Source organism: Bison bison, unplaced genomic scaffold (genome assembly GCF_000754665.1).
Source record: "Bison bison bison isolate TAMUID 2011002044 unplaced genomic scaffold, Bison_UMD1.0 scf7180017864260, whole genome shotgun sequence".
Classification (NCBI taxonomy): Eukaryota; Metazoa; Chordata; class Mammalia; order Artiodactyla; family Bovidae; genus Bison; species Bison bison.
In genome coordinates this window covers 10,578,885-10,601,106 of record NW_011494832.1, presented here as the reverse complement: position 1 = coordinate 10,601,106, position 22,222 = coordinate 10,578,885, and the positions used below count along the sequence as shown (strand labels likewise).

At 44.0% G+C, this 22,222-nt stretch overlaps 1 long non-coding RNA gene across 1 annotated transcript in view; it reads left to right on the top strand.

Moving 5' to 3' along the window:
* LOC104994522 overlaps window positions 1-9,614 on the top strand; it is a 17,684-nt gene extending 8,070 nt beyond the window's left edge. The window contains exons 2-3 of the long non-coding RNA XR_825950.1: window positions 8,309-8,366; window positions 9,344-9,614. This is a non-coding gene — a long non-coding RNA (uncharacterized LOC104994522). The remainder of the gene's footprint in view (window positions 1-8,308; window positions 8,367-9,343) is intronic.
* The last annotated feature ends 12,608 nt before the right edge of the window (window positions 9,615-22,222 follow it).

The window sequence follows — 22,222 nt, the reverse complement described above, 5'->3', positions numbered from 1 at the left end:
GGAGAAGACTCTTGAGAGTCCCTTGGACTGCAAGGAGATCCAACCAGTCCATCCTCAAGGAAATCAGTCCTGAATATTCATTGGAAGGACTGATGCTGAAGCTGAAACTCCAATACTTTGGCCACCTGATGTGAAGAACTGACTCATTGGAAAAGACCCTGATGCTGGGTAAGATTGAAGGCGGGAGGAGAAGGGGATGACAGAGAATGAGATGGTTTGATGGCATCACTGACTCAATGGACATGAGTTTGAGTAAGCTCTGGGAGTTGGTGATGGACAACTGAGAAGCCTGGTGTACTGCAGTCCATGGGGTAGCAAAGAGAACACGACTGAGCGACTGAACTGAACTGAACTGATAATGAGTGATGTTGAACATCTTTTCATGTATTTGTTAACCATCTGTATGTCTTCTTTGGAGAAATTTCTGTTTAGTTCTTTGGTCCATTTTTTGATTGGGTCATTAATTTTTCTCTTGGTAACTTCTTTGAGCAGCTGCATCAGCTTTGGACTGTCTGTTCCAGTCTCCTTGAATATTTTATAAGAAAAATAAACTCCTATTTGATTAAGCCGAATATAACTTTAACCAGGATACCCTCTCACTACGTAGTTTTGTTTGGAGCTAGAGTAAACAGTGTCTGATGTGTTCCTGCCTTTCAGTGATGCTTCCCAGATGCAAAATCCATAAATATATTCAAGAGATGCCCAAGTTACCAACTCCCTCAGGAGCTGCCAAGGCCCCTGGGAAAACAGACTCAGACTCTGCTTCTCTGTAGGGGAATAGGACATAGCATTAAAAAAAAACTGGCTTCCTTGGCTCTTCCTTGCCACACACTTTCCCTAGTTGTGATGTAGGGTCTTAGTTGCCCCATGGCATATGTAATCTTTTCAAAGCAGGGATTGAACCCATGTTCCCTGCATTGGCAAGTGAATTCTTAATCACTGGACCACCATGGAAGTCCTCGACATAGCATTTTTAAGTTTCAGTTTCCTGCTCTATAACTGAGGAATTGGTAACTACTTAACCGGCCTAGTGTATTAAAAGCCCCAACCTCATTAGCAATTATAATCACTATCAGTATTCCTCCCTCTGCAGTTTTTTCAGGGTCTTTCCAAAGGGAGTTGGGAACATTTGCTGCCAAGTTCACCTTGGGAGGTGGCCAGGCCCGGATCATTCTGCCTTCATGAAGTTTCACATCCTTCATTCAAGATTGAGAACTAGGGACTTCCCTGGTGGTTCAGGGGTTAAGAATCCACCTTGCAATGTAGGGGACATGGGTTTGATCCCTGATTGGGGAACTTAGATCCCATATGCCTAGGAGCAACTGAGCCCCTGTGCCACAACTACTGAGCCCACATGCTCTGGAGCTCAGTTGCGGCAACTAAGACCCAACACAGCCAGATAGATTTAAAAAAAATAGATCGAGAACTAGAGTATTCTCATTGAGTTACACATGGAATAGGTGGGCCTGGGGCGGTACTACGGACAACGTTCTTCCAAACCAGGAGAGACAGGGTGATACAGCAGTGATCTCTTGCTTAGTGAGCGCTGTCCTCCTTGGGGAGCTCAATGGAGGTGGAGCCACTTACACCCATAAACCCAAGACGGTGAGAAAGGGAAGTTCCAAAGAGGTTGGGCTGAGTGGGGACCTATGAAGGGTAATGGACAGTGGTTTTGCCTCTCCTGTTCACCTCTTTTAATAACAATATTTTCATAATTGTCCTCCCATGACCTTACCTCTCTCTATCTCCCAGGGTATGTCTATAGTCTCAGTTTGGGGCCTTAGATATGAGACAACTTGCTTCCCTGGTGGTTCAGTGGTAAAGAATCTGCTTGCCAAAGCAGGAGACGCAGGTTCGATCCCTGAGTCAGGAAGATCCCCTGGAGAAGGAAATGGCAACCCACTCTAGTATTCTTGCTGGGAGAATCCCATGGACAGAGGAGCCTAGTGGGCTACAGTACATGAGGCTGCAAAAGAGTCACTAAACTACAACATGAGACAAGTTGAGACAACCTCCTTACTATTGTTTATCTTGCAATTCTCGCAAGGTGTTCTTCTAATAGCCTTTTGCCATTTGTCACTGTTTTCTACCTATTCCCGGATGTCATCATTTTTTCTTGCTTATTTCTGTTATGTGCTCACTCCCAAAATGTGATCTCTCCTTCAAGGTCTGTCTTGGATGCCTTTATGAGGCCACTTGGATAGAGACGCTTCCGTTCTCCAGAACCCCATAGCCCTTAGTTTCCATGTCTTCTGAGATCATCAGCAAACTGGCATGTGCTTGCATTAGACTTATTGCCTACACCACCCTTCAGATTCCTTAAGGCAGGAATTGTCTTGTACAGAGGCCTGCCCTTGGCACAGTATACTTGCTTGAGAAGTTTCGCTAAGTTCAGCCGGAAGTTCCAGTTTGGGAAGAAAGGACAGACATACCGCAAGCATGATACATTGAAAGAAAGAAGAGACCATTTCCCGCTTTTTCTTGAGAAAGGTCTCCTATGTATACCTCTGCCACACAAGTGTGTGCATGCTCAGTAGCTCAGTCATGTCCAACTCTTTGCCGCCCCATGGACTGTAGTCTGCCAGGCTCCTTAGTCCATGCGATTCTCCAGGCAAGAATACTGGAGTGGGTTACCATTTCCTACTCCAGGGGATCTTCCTGACCCAGGGATCAAACCCATGTCTTTTGTGCCTCTTGCATTGGCAAGCAGATTCTTTACCACTGCTCCACCAGGGAAACCCCTGCCACTCAGATATAGGACAGGAAGTAAAAGGTTTGGCTAGAAATCACCTGCTCACAGAACTCTTTTCTTCAGGAGAAAAACAAGCTATAAAATAAATCACTACCACCTCTCATTTCCTGTAATAAATTCTGAATAACTCTTTTCTAGGGACCTGTTGAGTCAGAGGTTCACACCTGATTAGGTAAGTCCTGGGTGTGGTCAGGGAAGAAATGATTTTTTTTTTTTTAGTTTCTGCACCCAGCATCAGCTATTTATATATCAGTGATGCAAGTCTCCATATGTAGAATTCTTGATATTGTTCAAAGTAGTTTCATACACATGCCCAAACAGGACTGACCAGGGTTAGCTGTCTAGAAAAGGAATGTGATGGAGCAGGTTCAAAGGATCCCCCAATGCTTGCACTGGAAAAAAAAACTTTCTCCAGGGTGGGAACACAGTAGGAAAGGAGAAGCAGGACCTCCCTGTTCTGACAGTGTTAGCACCGGATGGGACCAGTGGGAGAGAGACAACAGGCTGGAGAGTAGATTTGAGTCACTGGCATGTAAATTGGAATTAAAGAGCTGATAGTGGACAAGGTCACCCTGGGAGGGTGAGAGGAGGAGGGTGGACTGAGGATGGAGTCCCAACACCCAGACAGTGAGAGGAGGACAAGACCCCTGAGGAGGCCAGGAAGGGACGGCAGAGATTCTAGGAAGAAATGAGGGAGGGAGTTATGGAAGCCAAGGGAGTCGAGACTGAGGAGGGAGGGGAAAAGAGAGAGAGAATCAGCTCCAGTATATGCAGCACAGACTTACTGCTGTAAGAATCAAAATGTGTCCATTGGATTTGGAGTGGGGCCAAGGGTGAGATGAGGGGAACAAAAGTGGAGACAGAAGGTGAATTTTCCAGGTGCCGAGAGGAACAAGAAATAAGGAGAGCGTGGCAGACATAGAGGTCACTAACTGTCTGCTCCTAGTCTCCTCCTTCTTCCAGCAGCCCCACGTGGTGACTGAGCAGGCCCGGGGCAGAAAGGCCTGGCTGTTTCAGCCTATTTTGGTTTGCTCTAATTGGGAATACCTGCTCCAAGCACTCCACCAAGTTATCTGAGGAAGCATTGCTGGGACCGAAGCTTGGTTTCTCTCCTCCCTCTGCCCTGTTCTGCTTTCACTGGTATTGTTCCTTAAATGACATCTTGCATCCCAAACTCCACCTTGGCTTCTGTTTCCGGAGAGTCCAACTGCCCACAGAGCATGATGGAAACAAGGGAAGGTAAAAGAAGAGAGTAAAAGCAAAAATGAAGGTTTCTTTTTTCCCCTTTCTGTTCACTTGTCTTAAGAGTAGGAAGGATCCAGGGGAGAAGAATTGCCTGAAGACGCTAGCAAGAGACAGGAGGGCTGACCGAGCAAGGTCTTGGGGAGAAGAGGGTGCATGGACTTTAAGGCTAAAAAGTGATTGGCCCAGAATAAGAGGGACATGTTGCCCAGTCCCTGAGACTGAGGCTGAGGACATGCTGATGAGTTGATGTTGAGCATTTGGGAGTTGGTCAAGGAACACACTGCCATTGACTTTTGTTTCAGCACTGGGTGATGACTCTGTACTGGAGAGATAAAAGGAGGAATCCTTGAGGTTAAAGTGGATGAGATGCCTTCCCCCACAGTGAGAGAGGATCTGGGGGAGGCAGATTTTAGCACAGCTGTAAACAGAGGAAAAACCTTGGGCAAAACTCATTAAACAAGAGAATGGCATCTGGGACAGAGAGGAATGATCCACTTCATCCCATGAGAATCTGTTTGGCCTGTTCAGATGGATTTTGGGTACTGATTCTGAAGTCCAATGAGTTTTCTATGTCTTAAAACTCTGCTCCATCCACATATTTGCTAAACACACACTTTTGTGTTTTACATAACACACAAGACATGACACAAATATTGAACAGGGCAGGATTGTGGTGAGAACCTTCCAGCACGTTAGGTAGTGCTGTGTGTGCTCAGTCATATCTGACTCTTTGCGACCCCATGGACTGTAGCCCTCTGGGTTCCTTTATCCAAGGAATTTTCCAGGCAAGAATACTGGAATGGGTTGCCATTTCCTTCTCCAGGGGATCTTTCGGACACAGGGATTGAACCCACATCTCTTGTCTCCTGCATTGGTAGGAAGGTTCTTTACCTTGGGTTACTATCACTTTATCAGCTCCAATTTCTCCTAACTGTACAATTGCCTATTCCAGAAGGATGTGATTTGAGATGTCATGAGATAACCTTAATCAAATGCAGACTGTGGTCTGTTATACTGCCCTCATTCTATCGGTCTATAATCCTGACAAGAGAACATGACGTGAGGAGAGTCTAGCATCACCTGCCCTCGCTGAGCCCCCATGAGGCCCTAGCAGCCTCGTTTGCTTCTCCTAAAGGCTCACAAAACACCTTTTTGTATCTCATTTGGGGATTTTCCCCTAAATGACTCAAAGGTCATTTTCAAGGTCACTTACGAGTAGTTTTTAACATTCATCTTCTTTTCCATCTTAGGAAATCAGTTGTATTCTCTGTAACCTCTCTCTGCCTGTCTGTGATTCCTCAAAGACTGTTGGCAGTGTGTTGGTGACACTCAGAGTTAATTCCTTTTTTTTTTTTTTTGAGAGCTCTGGAGTGGAATCCATCCAGACTAGCAAGTTTGAACACATTTAGAACAGCTATATTTTCTCTTACGTTCTTTCTTAGGTGTTTGTTTCTGAATCCTGCTTACCACGTTTTTCTACCCTCTTCTATTCTAACACCATGCTTCTAACTGAGAAGCTGGATGCACTAAAAAGATTCTGCTCTTCCTCTATCATCTGGAAATGACACATTTGGCCAGCAAAGGGACTAACTCCTAGCATGTCCTTTTTCCCTTTGTTGGAACCAGCTTCCCCTCCTACCAAGAGCAAAATTCCTTATCATTTCCTGCAGTGATCTGGACACCATCAAGTTCAACACCCTGCCATTTAACAGAGTGAATGATAATTCTAACGGTAATATGGGAGGAAAGTAGAAGACAAAAGGGAATTACTCTAAAACGACGCATGCATACTTTTTTTTCCAGCAGCTGCAAAGGCCGTGCTCCAGCTCACCATGTAGTTTCTAATTTATTTGGCCACCAGAGGGCAAACTGAGTGCATTTTTTTAAAGAAGGGGGAAGGCTGCCACCCGAAACAATCCCAACAAAACACTATTAGATAATCATTGCTGAAAATGTCCACAAGAAAGCATATTCCAAGTGTCTATTCTAAGTTGATATTTTGATATGGTTTCCTCTCCATGAGGACATCTTAACCTTAAAATTCCTAAGATGGGCCTCCTGAATTTTCTTCCCCTCCCATGTGTGTGTGTGCATGTGTGTGTATGTGCGTGCGTGTGCATGTGTGCACGCATGTGTGCATATGTGTGTGTGCGCGCATGCGTGTGTGTGTAGAAAGTCCCCTGAGAGCAAGAATGGGTTGCCTATACCGCATCCAACATGTACTTCCCATTGCTATAAACGCCTCATTATTGAGCCATTGAATCTCCAAGTGGGTGAAGAGATCAACGAGGAATTAGTGCTAATCTTAACATTATTGGACTAAAACATGAATCCCATCTGTGAAGAGAAGGCTGAGTCCTATGGGAGTCTGAGGACTTCCCTCAGTTGATCCCTGAGGGTTAGGCTGTCCCTGCTGGTTGCATCTGGGTATGACTTGGTGCTTGTGGGGTTTGGAGTCCGAGGTAAGGGGTGCCCGAGTCTGCTGTGGGTCTTTGAGGCTGAGGAGGTGGGAGGAGGAGGGGGAATGAGAGCGGTTATGACAAGAGGGAACTGAGAAAAGTAAAAACATGCAGGGTTTGTTTTGTGTTTCTGTACACTTTTGACCCTGGGGAATTTTAAAGGACTTTTTCTAATATTTATCTTAGATAGATGGAGTCATTCATTTGATACATATCCCAGGCACTATGTAGGGGTTGGGAATAAACAGTAAATGCTGCAGAGTTCCAAGCTTCAGGGAGGTTTTTTTTGTTTTTTTTTTTTTTTTTTTTCAGTTTGGCTGTGCTGAGCATCATGTGGAATCTTAGTTCCCCAACCAGGGATTGAACCCTGGGCCCCAGCAGTGAAAGCACCTAGTCCTAACCACTGGACTGCCAGGGAATTTCCCTTCAAGGAGCTTCCTAAGTTTGTTTTTAGCCCCATAAGGACAGCATGGAAATCCCAGGAGAGGTGCTTTGACACCCCAGGAAACATCCAGGGTCCAGATGTGTGGATGGAGACACAGCTCCCAGCAAAAGCAGATTTTCTTGAAAACTGCTGAATGTGAGGAATAAGTCAAAATGGCAAACCTTCAGGAAAATACCCTAAATCATTTCTTATATAAAGGAAAACATTGAGTGTTTGCTGAAGAAAGCAGCATAACCACGCTGCAAAAATGTAAATTGATCCCTGGTGATTGCTAAGATCTTGATGATCTGATAAAATGGCACAAAAGGCAGAGCAAACACACCCTTGTGTTAAAGCCAGAAATTTCATCTAAGTCAAAGATGTTACCAAAGACAACTGGAGGAAATCAAGTCTGTTACCGAGTATAAACAAGGTTCTACTGTACAGCACAGGGAGCTATGTCAATATCCTATGATAAACCATAATGGAAAAGAATATAAAAAAGAAAGGCTTAATAAACAAGAAGGTCAGACTGTGTAACACAGGGAACTCTAATCAATATCCTGTGATAAACCATAATGGAAACGAATATAAAAAAATGTCTATATGTGTATAACTGAGTCACTTTGCTGTACAACAGAGATTGACACCACATTGTAAATCAACTATACTTCAATTTAAGAAAAAAAGATCGTCTCTGACTTCAAGCTCCTACTGTTCACGGCTCAACAGGCTAATACATCGCGCTTTGCTGTGGGCCCATCACCACCATCCTCTCCAGAACTCTTTTTATCTCGTATGACAGGCTCTGTACCCACGAAACAACTTCTCATTCCCCGTTTCCTCTAGCCCCTGGAAACCACCACCTTACTTTCTGTCTCTACAAATGTGACTACTTCTTGTAAGTGGAATCTTACAATGTTTGTCTTTTTGTGGCCAGTTTATTTCACTGAAAGTAATATCCTCAAGGTTCATCCACGTCGTAGCATGTGTTAGGACTTCCATTTCTTTCTTCCTTTATTATTTTTAATTACTTATTTTGGCTGTGGCGGGTCTCCCCGCTACACCCAGGGGCTTTCTCTGGTTGTGTCCAGTGGGGGCTAGTCTCTAGTTGCAATGAGTGGGCTTCTCATTGTGGAGCTGCTTTTGTTGCCGAGCATGGGCTCTAGAGCACAGGCTCAGTAGTTGTTTTCTTTTAAAGTTGAGTAATATCCCATCATATGTGTAGACCATGTTTTGTTTACTCATTTATTCACTGACGGACACTTGGATTGCTTTCACCTTTCACCTTTTAGCTGTTGTGAATAGCGCTGCTATGAACGTGGGCATATAAATACCTCTTTGAAATTCTGCTTTTGGTTATTTTGGGCATGTCCCCAGAAGTGGAATTGCTGGATCATATGGTAATTCTGTTTTTAATTTCTTAAGGAACCACTACTCTGTTTTCCACAGCGGCTCCATGACTTTACATTCCTACCAACAGTGCGTAAGTGTTTTAATTGCTTCGTATCCTCACAAACACTTGTTATTTTCTATTTTGATAGTAGCCACCCTAATGGTGAGGTGGCGTAAAACCTTCTTAAACACAGGTTTTCTGATAATTTTGATCTCCCAAACTCCTAACTTTGAATAAAGTCCTAAATTCCCTAATCACAATGTTTTTACCAAAGAATATTTTCAGGATACGATACCCCCCATGGTTAGAGAAAGGATATTCTATGTCATTTGAACAGTCTTTACCCAATATAAAGGTAAAAATTTGAATTCTATTTTAATTTTCTTTCATTATGAATGAAGTTGAACTTTTCCCTGTAATTGCTAGTTATGATTTCTCTGCTGTGAATTGGGTCTGAATTTTTTACATGGTATAATATAAAGCAGAAATAACTACTGAATGTTTTCTGTGTGCCAGCTACTGTTCTAAGAATTTCTCATGTAGTAGCGCAGTTAATCCCGACCCACCATGAGGCAAGTACAACGATTAATGTCATTTTTATGGAGGAAACAGAAGAATGGAGAGGTCAGGGAACTTGTCCAAGGCCCTACCCAGGAAGCCTGGATTCAGAGTCTGTGCCCTTAGCTACAGAGTGGCCAATATTTTCCTAACCTGCTTGATTTTTTTTTCTATTAACTATAAAATTAAAAAATAATTATCAGCCTATTCCTTTCCTATTCCTATTCCTTGTTACCACTTTTTTTGGGGCCATGCCCTTGGCAGTGAAAGCAGAGTCCTAACCACTGGACCGCCAGGGAATTCCCAGTACTATTTTTTTTCTTTCAGCCAGTCTAGAACATTCTATCCTTTTCGGATAATAGAAAATTTTTATATTAGATGTTAATATATGTATTAATACATATTTTCTATCCTTTCTTTTTCATTTTTATGCAGACTATTATGCAAACCATTTTTAAAGTCTTTAATTTGTTACAGTATTCTCTTTTAAGTTTTGGTTCTTTTTTTAGCCTTGAAGCATGTGAGATCTCAGCTCCCCAACCAAGGTTCGAACTCCCACCCCTTGCATTGGAAGGTAAAGTCTTAACTGCTGGACTGCTGAGGAAGCCCCTGTATGTATTTTCCAAAGAATCTTCTCTCTGAAACTATTTATTGAATTACACTTTTTGTTCTATCGTTTTGTGATGGTACCTTTCTGCTGGTCTTTATCTCCTAATCGCTGTTTGTTTAATAAACGTTGTATGTTCAATCATCTCTTTGAGGATCCTGAAGTCTCTTTCTGGTCATTCTGTTTTTTTCACTCCATCTGGCGTGACTCTGCCTCTGGAGTATTGATGCTGCTGGTTGCTTTTCTTAGTATTAGTTTCTGTGGATTGTGGAATTTTAGTTTCCAAGTCATTTCCAGGTTTTCCATCTTTCTTCTCCGGTTCCTCGCTCCTCCTTGTCCAGTGACTGAGCAGTTGCCCACCCCAGGGCCCTGTCCAGTGTGAAGTCTTCTATGGCAGCCAGGGCTCCTGCCCTGGCCTGACCTGCCGATGACTCAGGTCCAGCCCCGCGGCCGAAAGAGGCTGGGTTACAGCCGTGTGCAGCACTGTATGCTCTGTAGGGCACAGTCCCAGGCAAAGTCAGTAGCAACTTATTTCAATCTATTTTTTTTTTGGAGATGATGGGAAGAGACCAATCACAGTTCCTGAATTTTTGATATGAATTGACTACTCTGGTCCCCCAGCTCAAGTGGGCAATTCAATTCTTTGTCATCACTTGACAGGACTTGAATTGCCAGCTGCCCTTGACTGTATCCAGACTCCAAAAAGTTACAGCATCAGCCTTGTTCATCTTTTGCACTTTTATATTCAATTCTGGGAATACCAATGAGGATAGTCTCCCCTTGTTAAAAATGGATTTTTAATTTTATCTTACAGTTTATCGACCATTGCTTTGTACTGGAAGCCTTGGGTTCTCTATTCTGTCTCACTCGTGTGTCTGTGTCTTTATGTACAAGCATTTATTGTTGCTTTCTCTCTCTTATTTTTTCATTGTAGCTCTCTGCTATGAGTTAAGGAGCCTGTCTCACAAGTTCCTCCAATCATGTCCTGGCCGCTTTCTCCAGTCTGGATGAGGTAGGAAGCTTTACAGCAGTAATCTGACATGAGAGAGGAGGAAATGGTGCTGTCCCCCCACCCAATGTGAGGACGCATCAGTGGAGCCCTGGGGTTGCTCTTCTGAAACAGCAGGAAGGTTTCTCCTTGGAAGTTCAATGCCAACATGTCACCAGGGGTCTCCAGCCAGGCTAGATCCAGCACCAGGGAGTATAGCAGAGTGAACATTGGTGGCTTGACGTGGTTCCTAGATGGACAACCGAAGTTTAGAATCTGAGGGATTCCTGCAGAAAATAATGGTGTATACAGCAGCCAGGATGTACCTGAGGCACTGTGCACCATGTCCTTAGGACCCCTCGAGTAAATCGTCCAACATTCCACACTGGAGGCAGGGCACATCCATGGCTCGGGTCCGTCCCCCTCTCCTGCTGCGCCAGAATATTTCTCATGCCATAGGCAAGGTGATTGAAACACAGAGCTGCATACAAAGTGGTGCCTCTTTTGCAGCATAAACAGAACCAGATCTTCAGCTTGAGGGCCCTCATGGCTATGAATTCAGGGGCAGGGAGCAGCAGCCTCTGCTCCACCCAGAGGCCCTGGCTCCCTTTCTGCCACTTGGCCTACAATCAGGCCCAGTGGGGCTGACAGAGGTGCAGATACGGGGCAGGGTCGCCCAGTACGAGACACAGACTGTCTCTTGAGATGCCTGTGCAAGTCTGCCCCAGAAACACGTTCTTCCTGGAACTGGGTGTCATCTCAGGACAGAGAATATCAGGAGTCATAACTTGGCCTTGTGGCTAGTCTGCAGGTTGCTGGGCTTGGGCTTTGGGCCTGAGCCAGGACTTGCAGCGGGGAACCTCTGGGAGGGCCACCAGAGGGAGCCCTTTCCACATCTTAGATGTGCTGGTGCGCGCACCTGAGTTTCTACATGATGACTATATTGAATCGTGCCTCCATTTTCCTAATTTGTGTAGTCAAGCTCGTCTCTTGCCACGGTTCAGGTTCTAACTTACTTCAATGTAGTTATATAATGTTGAAATCACACATCACAGTGTGGGCTTGGAGAGAAACAAGAGGGGTTGCATGTGCCTTCACTCCCCAAATGCCACCCCCTGCCCCACCGCCCCCTGTCCACCTCACCTGGCAACCAAGGTCTTGAGGTCATCCTGAAGCTATAGTGGCCCCAGCAGCAGATGGAGAGGGACATCAGTGTAGGGAGGGCGCCTAGATTTGCTGCACGACCCTCCAGCAGACAGCTTTGCTAGGATGGAGAGCCCTGGCTGCTGGCAAATCCTTCCTGCTCTTTTTGGATGCTCTAGAGGCTGCAGGTGGGGCCACGAGTGGTTCGAGGAGGCTCAGGGAAGAATCTGCCTGGGTGAGAATAGAGTGTGGCTGTATCTGAGGAAGGCAGTGGCTGAGCCAGCTTCAGGTGTATAGGAGGGTCACTGGGGAGGGAGCTGAAAAGAAGGGCTCTGCAGGGCAAGATGGAGCCAAGGGACCTTTCCAACATGAACGTCACAATGGGATTCTGGCTCCCTGTAAAGCACCTCACACTCCCTGGCTGGGTCACAACACTGAAGGGTGGTGCTGTTAGAAGCCATCGAGTAAGTCTAAAGGAATTTCAGGGTCTTGGGGGCCTTATTATTCTCTGGTGCAGGCTGAGAAAAGGCCAGGCCCTTCTAGAAAAAGAACCATGTCCAACATAGTCCTGCCCATGTTGTAGGTAAGAGATGGTAGGAGGAGGGAGAGATTGAGATGGAGAGAGGAGGCAGAAGGTAGGGCCTGCTGATCCTCTCTGGCTCCTATGTTTCAAACACTAGTCCCCCTGAGGGAAATGAATGGATTCAGGACATAAGCCCAGCACTCAGAGACTAAGAGCCACCCGCCCCCCCACTCCCAAAGGGAAGGGATTCCCTTGGAGTGAGAGTGAGGGGATTCTATGAGGCTGTGGACATTGTGGGTCCTAGAGGATGAGGGTCTTTGGGCTGAGCCCTGGGAAAGGGGCAGAGATGGCAGAAAGGTCTGTAACAGCAGGGAGACCTCAGTCTGGCTTCTTGGAGCCTGCAGTCGCTGAGGAGGAAGCAGCATGTGGAGCTGCCCACAGGGCAGAACCTCAGCTGCCTCACAGCAGAGCCCTTGGCCCCAGCTAGAGGCAGGAGAGCAGCTCCCCACACAAGAGTGCCGTGTCTCCCAGGGAGCATGGGAAGGAAAGTTGTAGCAGATTTGTGCAGTGGATACTTCTCAGTGAAGACAACATATCATCCTATAGCCCCATGTGACAAAGCAGTGAATCTGCAGACAAAAAATCAAATGGAAGAAGCCAGATCCGAAAGGGCACATAGTGTATGATTCGATTTATAAAAAGTTCAAGTCCAGACGAAATTGTAGAGGCCAGAAGAATGGTTACCCTCGGGGGAGGGGAGTGACTAAAAGGAGGCCTGAGGGAGGCCCCTGGCATTTGGGGAATGTTCTATTCCTTAGTCTAGGTGCTGGTTGCATAGATGTGCTTGCTCGGTGTGTGAAAGTTCACTGGGATTTGTGTGCCTTTCTATACAGATGTTATATTTGTGTAAAACATTTTTTTTTTTAATTTAACTGCAAAAACATGAGACTCCAGAATGGAATGAGGAGGTAGGAACACTTTTCTATTATTTCAGTACCCATTGTGCTCCAAGCCCTCTTCATAGGATCTTTGCTCCCATCTTATCAAGAGGAGGGGAGGCAGCGCAGAATTTAAATCGTGAAGGACTTTTACTCTTCATTTTTGACATCTTCTGTGAATCAATATATATATATATATATTTGACCAACTGTTTAATGGCATCCTGAATTGATCTCATGCATTTTTCAGCTCCTGAGAAAACTAAAATGGATAAAATGGGGTTTGTGTTATTGTGAGCCTGCAATTTGCTTCCTCCTTCATAAAATACTAGCCGGACGTCCAGTATATGAGCATCAGCATCTGTAAATCCAGCAGCATGACCGGTGGGCTACTCACATCAAGCAGGCAGACACTGTTGATTAAGCTGGAGGTCTCCTTGATATCATTTCCTGGTCTCCTGGTATCGTCTTCAACTCCCCCAGTTTCATTGCTGCAGGCAAGTCTTAACTCACCTGGATTCACCTGGAGGAAGGGGACTAATTCTATCCACTGCTGGCAATTAAAGATGGCCACAAATGCTTTTGGCCACTTCTCCCATTGAGAAATGGGGTCTTCTTGAATCTGAGTGGGTTCTAGGACTTTTTGACCAACAGAAGTTGGTGGAGGCGATGCTGAGCCACTTTCTAGACCTAGGCAACCTCCATTTCTGGTCTCTTGGAACACTCTCTGGGAGCCCAAGCCACCATGCAGGAAGTTCAGACTCCCTGAGGCTGCATGCTGGAGCAGCCATGCCCAGCACCATGGTCACACCAGAAGAGCTCAGTTGTCCCCTCAAGGAGACAGAACTGTGAGGGAAGCTGTCTTGAACACTTTGGACTGGGCCATCTGCCAACTGAGAGTGATCCCAGTCCACATTGATAGGAGTAGAATTGCTGAAATGACAGGTAAAATCATGAGCGAGGCTGTTTTAAGTCACTAGGTTTGGAGCAGTTATGCAACAATAGGTAGCTGAAACATCTGAATTGCTATCTGGACCAGAGCTTCCACGTCCTTGGTTCTGTAAGAATCCATCTCCTTGACTCACTTTGCCAATGTGGATACTACAGAACTTGCCAACCCTTCATTCCATTAGAATTCTTTTTGTTGCCAGGCTTGTGGCAGAATAATTTATTGTGAAATTATTTTTTGTTCTGTTCTTATTGCGCTATGTATGTTTCCCCCACTGAGAAAGTTATGAAGCTTTTACTCTCAATTCTGAGCCTCTGTTTTGGGTATAGAGAGAGTGGGTGGGTGTTGGCATTTGGATTATGTGCAAACACCTAGGCTGAGAGAGACAGAAGTGGGCTGTGGGTATGTGCTGAGCAGCAGAGGCTGAGAATCTCTGGGATCTGGAAGAGTGGTGCCTTCCCCGAAATGAGTAGTGGAGTCCTAGATCCCTAATTGTGCCCAGAGCACACCCAGACTGGACCATAGCTGGGGAATGCTCAGAGAGGACAGAAATGGTTTCTCCCAGGCTGGAGCACAGAGGCCAGGGGCCCCAGGGGAGACTCTGCAGTAGGTGATACGGGCATCTGTAAGGGGCAATGCTGGGCCTGACACAGGGGGCTCCAGGGTTGACAGCAACCTCTGAAATCAGAGAGAACAACAGAAACAATGGCTGCTGCTATGGACTGAATGTTTGTGTCATCCCCAGAGTCCTGTGTTAAAGCCCTATCCCCAGTGTGATGGTGTTGTAATGGGTGGGAGGTAATCAGGTCTAGATGAGGTCATGAGGGTGGAGCCCATATAAAAAGAGGAAGCGATCAGAGCACGCCACCCCTTAACACCACGTCATGTGAGGACACAGTGAGAATGTGGCCATCTGCAAACCAGGAAGAGAACTCTTACCAGACACTGAAGCTTCCAGCACCTGGACTCCCAGCCTCTAGAACTGTGAGAAAGAGACGAGTGTTCTTTAAGCCACCTTGTCTGTGGTATTTTGTTGCAGCAGCCTGAGCTGCCAGCTACCCCAGTTAGCAAGTCCAGGGACTTGCTCTCAGCTCTTCTGGCACTGCTTAAACCCCTGATGTTTTACAGTCTCCTGAAGGGAGGAGGGAGCCCCACTAATGACTAGGGTTGAATTTCCTTGCAGTCTGGCAGTTTGGGACACAGAACAGATTCCATTTAATTGAGAAAAAAATGAGGAATGTGATATTTCATGCACACTTTGTAACCAAAAATGATAAATGTAACATGCTTCTCAAGCCATCTGGAACATTTCATGGCTTTTCCTTTATTGCATTGAGGGCTCCTCTGGCCATTGAATTCTTGGTATTTTCCTTGGCAGGATTTTCGTGAAACGTCTCCAAGATTTGGATTTATTTAATTATTTAAATAAAAAGGGCATGGAAACAGAGGAGGGCTTGCTCAGAAAAGTAAAACCCAAATATTTTTGATGCATGTCCTTTGCTTTTCACTTACTGAACATCTGGTCTCTGGATTCTTTGATTTTAACAAATCATGTATGGAGTTTTTACATTTCCAATCTTTTAAAGAGATTACATTTATGTAGTTTAAAATGAAACACATATCAAAAGGTACATGAGAAACACCACTCCCATTTAGGTCCTTCTCTCTGTTTTCTGTCACTTTGCCCCGTAAGTAACCATTTTTAATATAATAGTGACTTTTTTACCCTTCCAAAGTTTCTTTGTGCAAATGTACTTTTTTTCTTTCTTCCTTTTTTTAAATACTTATTTTTGGCTGTGCTGGGGCTTTGTTGCTGCCCAGGCTTTTCTCTAGGGGCTACTCTAGTTGTGGTGTGTGGGCTTCTCATAGCGGTGGCTTCTCTTGCTGTGGAGCAGACTCTAGGGTGTGCGGGCTTCAATACTTGTGGCCTACTGGTTCAGCAGTTGTGGCTCACGGGCTCTAGAGCACAGGCTCAGTAGTTGTGGAGCACAGGCTCCGAAGCACGTGGGATCCTCCCGGACCAGGGATCAAACCTGTGTCTCCTACACTGGAAGAAAGATTCTTTACCACTGAGCCACCAAGAAAGCCCTGTTTTATTCTTTCTTACACAAAAAAGCATATTATATATAGCCTGCTCCTTCTTTTTTAAAAATTTAACTACTTCCTCTGGGTATCTTTCCATGTCAGAGCACATAAAACTCTTCCTCTGGTTTTTGGACACTATTCCATCGGTGTCCCCAACCTTAGCTCAAACAGTAAAGAATCTGCCTGCAATGCAGGAGACCCCAGGTTCAATCCCTGGGTTGGGAAGATCCCCTGGAGAAGGGAGTGGCAACCCACTCCAGTACTCTTACCTGGAGAATCCCATGGACAGAGTAGCCTGGTGGGCTACAGTAGTCTATGAAGTCGAAAAGAGTCGGATACAACTGAAGTGACTTAGCACACACATAGGCTGTATAGTAATATAGCTGACCCTCCATAACTTCAGTTTCTGCATCCGCAGATTCAACCAACTGTGGATCACATGATATGTCTACCCCCAGAGGTTGGTTGAATCTGTGGATGTAGAACTGGCAAATACAGACAGCTGGCTACAGGACTTAAGCCTCATCAGATTTTGGGACCCCTTGTGGGTACTAGAACCAATGCCCCGCAGCTACTGTGGTATGACTCCATTATAAAATAGAGATGAGAGATGCTGACATATTTTGAGAAGTCTATCACAAAAACTTGAGTGTTTAGCAAATGCATTATGAAAAGAAATCAATCAAGTGCAAGTGGTTGAAGCATAGGATCCAAGCTTTCAGTTATTATAAGAATTGAAACTGGATGTAATAAAAGTCCAGCCATTGTAAGGGAACTAGTATTCCAAAAGATGAGGGAAGCTGAGGACTATGTCAAGATACAAACATGAAAGAATGTCACAGTTTACTTATTCTTTGCCTTCTCTTAGGGATGGAACAAGATTAAAGATTAACCCAGGAAGCGTATAATAGAGTTGGCTTCCTCCCTTATACAATTCCACATTTTCATTTTCCACGTTAACATTCATATGGAATTGATTTTGAGTATAGAGAGAAAATCCTAATCGTTAATGTATTTCATATGGTTAGAAACAAAATACCATTTATGTAATATAATAAAATTGTCTTTTCCCACTAGTTTGAAATGTATATTTTACCATATACCTGTTGACCTAAAACAAATAAACTGCCAATTACTTCCCTAGCAAAGGTAAGTTTACTCTGGATCAGCAAAAAATTGCAATTCAGAGCCTGTAACCACAGCAAGCCGAATGCAAGTCCTTGAGCAGGAAGGAGAGGAAAACTCTTTTTAAAAGGGGAAAAGGAAGTTGGGGGGCTGTAGTAAATAGAGAGTCCACTGGAGAAATTGAGAGTTCAGAGTTTAGTGGCTTCTGACATTGGCTGAGTTGTGACAGCCTCTCATTGGCTGAACTCTTGCCAGGAAGAAGAGGAAGTCTTTCTTCTTCCTGTTGGGTTTTGCTATTGTCATGGGGTATGAGAGCTCCCCCTTCTGGCCTCTTGACTATTTTAACTGAGGTTTCCATTTATAAATTTTTATATATCAAATTCTACTTTTAAAAATTTTAATTAATTAATTAATTTATTGACCGCACTGGGTCTTCACTGCTGCACAGGCCTACTCTAGTTTCCCTGAGTGGGGCCTACTCTCTAGTTGCGTTGTGCGGGCTTTTCACTGCGATGACTTCTCTTGCTGGGAAGCAAAGGCTCTAGGGTGTGTAGGTTCAGGAGTTGTGTCTTGCTGGCTCTAGAGCACAGGCTCGGTGATTGTGTCACATGGACTTAGTTGCCCTGCAGCATATAGGATCTTCCCAGACCAGGAATTGAACCTGTGTCCCCTGCATTGCAGGGTGGATTCTTAACCATTGGGCAACCAGGGAAGTCCCAATATACCAAATTTTTACATACAACTTAGATCTCTTTGTGGGCTTTAGTCAGCTTCATTGGTTAAGCGGTTTGGTACCAACAAGACTTGATTTTAACTATCAGGTCTTTCCAGTGTATTTTAACACCTAATGAATGACACCCTTTCATTTCTTCTTTTTTTTTTTTCCTCAAAATCTCTTGAAAATTTATTACATTAAAAGTCCTCTTACTATTGTAGTTATCTTATATTCAAAGATAACTTGGGGGAAATTGATGTATTTACAACATTGAGGATTCACATTCAAGTACTTGGGGTATTCATATTAATGTTTATGGTCCTTCAAAAATATTTAACCTTCTTTCCAGGGATGTGAATGGCTGCCTTTATCTTGAGTATGTTTCTTACGTATTTTATATATCACTACTGTGAATAAGAATTTTCTGAATTATATTTTCCAACAGGTTGTTGCTGATAGAAAATCTATTGCTTTTATATATTATTTTGCAATTGTCCACATATCTGCATTTAGTTTTACAGTTGATACTCTTCGATTTTCTAGGCATATAATCAAGGCTGTAAGTAAGAATACTTTGATTTTTTCATCCTTTCCTGTATAACCAATATACATTCAAGTTCTTTAATTTTATATTATCTTATTGTTTTGGATATGTTTGTCTAGGAAATGTAAATAATAGTTAATGATAGTGGCTATAGTGGGAAATTTATGTAATCGTAGGAATGTTTCAGTATATATTATCTGGGTTGTTGATTCTTTAGCATGATTTTTAAAAATGTCTTTTTATTTATAGGTCCCAAGAATTTTTTTTTGTATACTTATAATATTGTTCAGTTTTATTAGCTATCAATAATCTAGATGATCCTGTGGTTTATCTCCTTTGGCTTACAGATATGATAAATTTGTATATATTTTAAAATATTAAGCTATCTTTGCATTTTTGGTTAAAATAATCTCATACTAAAATTTCATCTTCTGGATCGAGACTCTGGAAACCTTAAAATTTCTTCCAGAAATTCTATCTATCCAGTCAGCTCCCAGAAAACCTCCTATGACTAACCTCTCAGAAAGAAGATATATTTCCCCTTTGTTCTTCGTCCAATATCAAAGGAAATCTCCAAATTCCAAGTAGGTCAGGCTACTTATACAAATCAATTCTGATAAAATCATCATACAACAAACAACTGTTGTTTGCTAAGTGATTACTTGGTGCTAGGCACTGGATTAAGATAAATATTATTTTATCTAAGACTTAAAATTGCCCTTAGTTTCTCATCAAACGTATACTATAGTTGAGACGGTAGGGAAGGGGGCGGGGCACAACCTTTAAAAGAATGCCATAGCTACTAAGGCTATGACAGAATCTGGTTAGAACCTGTTAGGACCAAGATGGCGGCAAGATTCAACTTACCGTAGACCTTGAGCTTCATTACATGCTCATTGTAAAACAGGGTTCTTCCCTATCCCAGCCCCCACCCCGTGTCCTCAGTCTGCCTTTTGTTAAACTTTAGCCAAAGAATAAGTTTAATCAGAGAAGTAAGAAAGCAAAGCAAAGTAGTCAAACTGGACAAAGCAATAACAGTTTAGTCATTAAGCAAAGTCAAGGATCTTTAGTTTCTCCTCAAGGACAGGCATCTGCCTGCCGCCTTCCCCCCTCCCCCCTCCCCCCATTGCTGGCCTCCAAAATAAAGCAAACTTTCCACCAACCTTGCCTCTCTAGTGTTGTCTTTAGAGAGACGAGCAGCCTGGCTGAAGCCTACTTTCAGTAACACAATGACACCCACAGTTGCCATGACAGTTCCGAGGCTGATCATCAAAAGCCGAGTGGGCTTGAGACTTTCTGCCTCTTCCCTTAAAACAATTGAAATAATCCTTCCACTTATTAGCCAATGAAATTATCCAGCCCATAAAAACTAACCACCCCGTATTTAGAGGCCACGTGTACCTTCTGAGACGGAGCACTCTCTTTCGACTGTGCATCTCTGCTCTCACTTTTCTATGGCTCTGACCTTGAATTCTTTCCTGCTCGAAGCCAAGGACCCTCACTTGGTGGCCCATCCCAGGAACTCACCGGAGACCTGGGACATGACCATCCTCTTGTGCCCCATTTTCCTGCAACCCCTTTATAAAAAATATTACTAAATCTACTTACCTATCATTTTGGCTGTCACTGGATTCCTTCTGTGCTGAAGGAATATAAAACATAAAGAACCTGAGCTTCATTAAGTCCTGAGACGAGCCATGTTAAAAAAAAAAAAACACTCTGCTTTTGATGATAATTTTCAAACCTACACAAAAATAGTAAGAGCACAGTGAGTCTCTTATCCTTCCCAAAGCTTCAACAACTGTCAAAATTTGGTCATACTCACTTAATCTACCCATACTACTTCCCCTCACCCCAACCCCACCCAGGGATCTTTTAAAACAAATTCCAAACGTCATAACATTTCATATATAAATTCTTCAACATTATGCCCAACTTGTATTGCGTCCCTAGAAGCTGACAGCATCATGCCAAACCAAAATTCTTTATAAGAGATTCTGTAAAGGTTTGTAACAATGCAATCCAAATTCATAGTGCAATGAACATCTGTAATTGCACAGTCCACAGAACTGGAGGAACTGTGTACTCTTTGAGGAACCCTACATGAATTTTGTTTCCCTTAACTGAGTTTTTGATAAGAACTGGAGGGAGGGAGTGATGTTCAAGGTTATATACTCCAGCAAAAACTTAACAATGCACCGCAACTACCGAGACCTCATGCCACAACTACCGAAGCCGGCGCGCTCTAGAGCCCGTGCTCTGCAACAAGAGAAGCCATCACAATGAGAAGCAGGATTTTCTCAATCACTGGGAGTTGTTCATGGCATCGTTATACTTTGCCAGGAAAAGGCAAGCCTGACCACAGCAGGAATTAGACGGTGGGTCCAGTGCTCCCCTAGGGGGCCTGGCGCCCCACTAGCAGTGGCGGACTTTACAGTCACTGCCTGCATGTCACTCTGAGGCACTGGGTCCTCGGCTTCACAAAACACTCCTGGCTCAAGTTCCTGGCCACTCTTGCAAATGTTTTAGGCTTCCTCTTTTCGTTCTCTCTTCTTTGGCGTCACTAATCATAGGAGTGGGTCTTGCCCACTGTTCCTGATTTGAGGGGGTGAGCCAGAACTGCCATCTTTTCATGGGTGGGTCCCTTCTTTTATTCTTTTTGGCTGTTCAGCTTGGAGAATCTCAGTTCTTTTGCCAGGGATTGAGCTTGGGCAAATGGCACTAAAAGCCTGGAATCCTAATCACCAGGCCACCAGGAAACTTTTCAAGGGTTCCTTTTCCCCTCTCTCTGTCAAGAGGTCTCTAACACCTACACATGATGTTCTCCTTTCCATTCCAACATTTTCTGTGAAATTTACTGGCATGCTTTTGGAGCTGTCCACAATTCTAAACCTTGTGTAGGTGCCACCCCAAGCATCCTGCCCCTGAGCCCACAGATACTGTTGGTGCAGCACCAATAAGCTTTGTATCAGTCCCCTTCTCTTTCTCCTATGACTGTGCTACTCCTCCAGTGTCTTAGAGGAAAGTTCTAGCCAGAATATTAAATGCTTTATTCTCTAGAATGGCATACTACAACCAGAAATCATTTTTGGTCCAAAGGCTTTGGATTTTTGGTGACTCGTGATAACCATTTACATTGTTACAACTATACACTAGGTAAGAAAAATCATGGGGCATAAAGGTGGAGACCATCAGCTACACAACAAACTCCTCTCTTCGTGGGGTACACAGACTACATTTCCCAGACACCCTTCCAAACAGGTTTGTTACACGATCAAGATATCACCAATGGAGACTAAGTTATCTCCAATGGAATGTGAGCAGAAGTGTACATACCAACCTCCAGGCCTGCTCTGTTAAAAAATCTCCCACATTCTCCTCCTTTCTCTTCCCCCTATGGCTGACTGGGAGCTTGACACCAAGGTGACCGTAAGTTGAAATTGGCAGAGCCACTATCAGTCCAAGTGCCTGATAGACCATGAGGAGGGCAGCTGCTCTTGGACTGCAAACCTTCTCAAGACTGTTATATAAGAAAAAACTTGTATTATATTAAGTGCCTTTTTTTTTTTTTTAAATACCACAGCCTAGTCTATTCTAACTAATAGAAGGGAGAATGACAAACTATTTTATTTTCATTTTTCTTTGTCCCTTTAAACCCATTTGGGGAGACTCATTCTACTTCTGCTCCTTGATGGACATTTAAAACAGGTTCCAGGCTTCCCTGGTGGTCTAGTGGTTAAGAATCTGCCTGCAATGCAGGGGACACCGGTT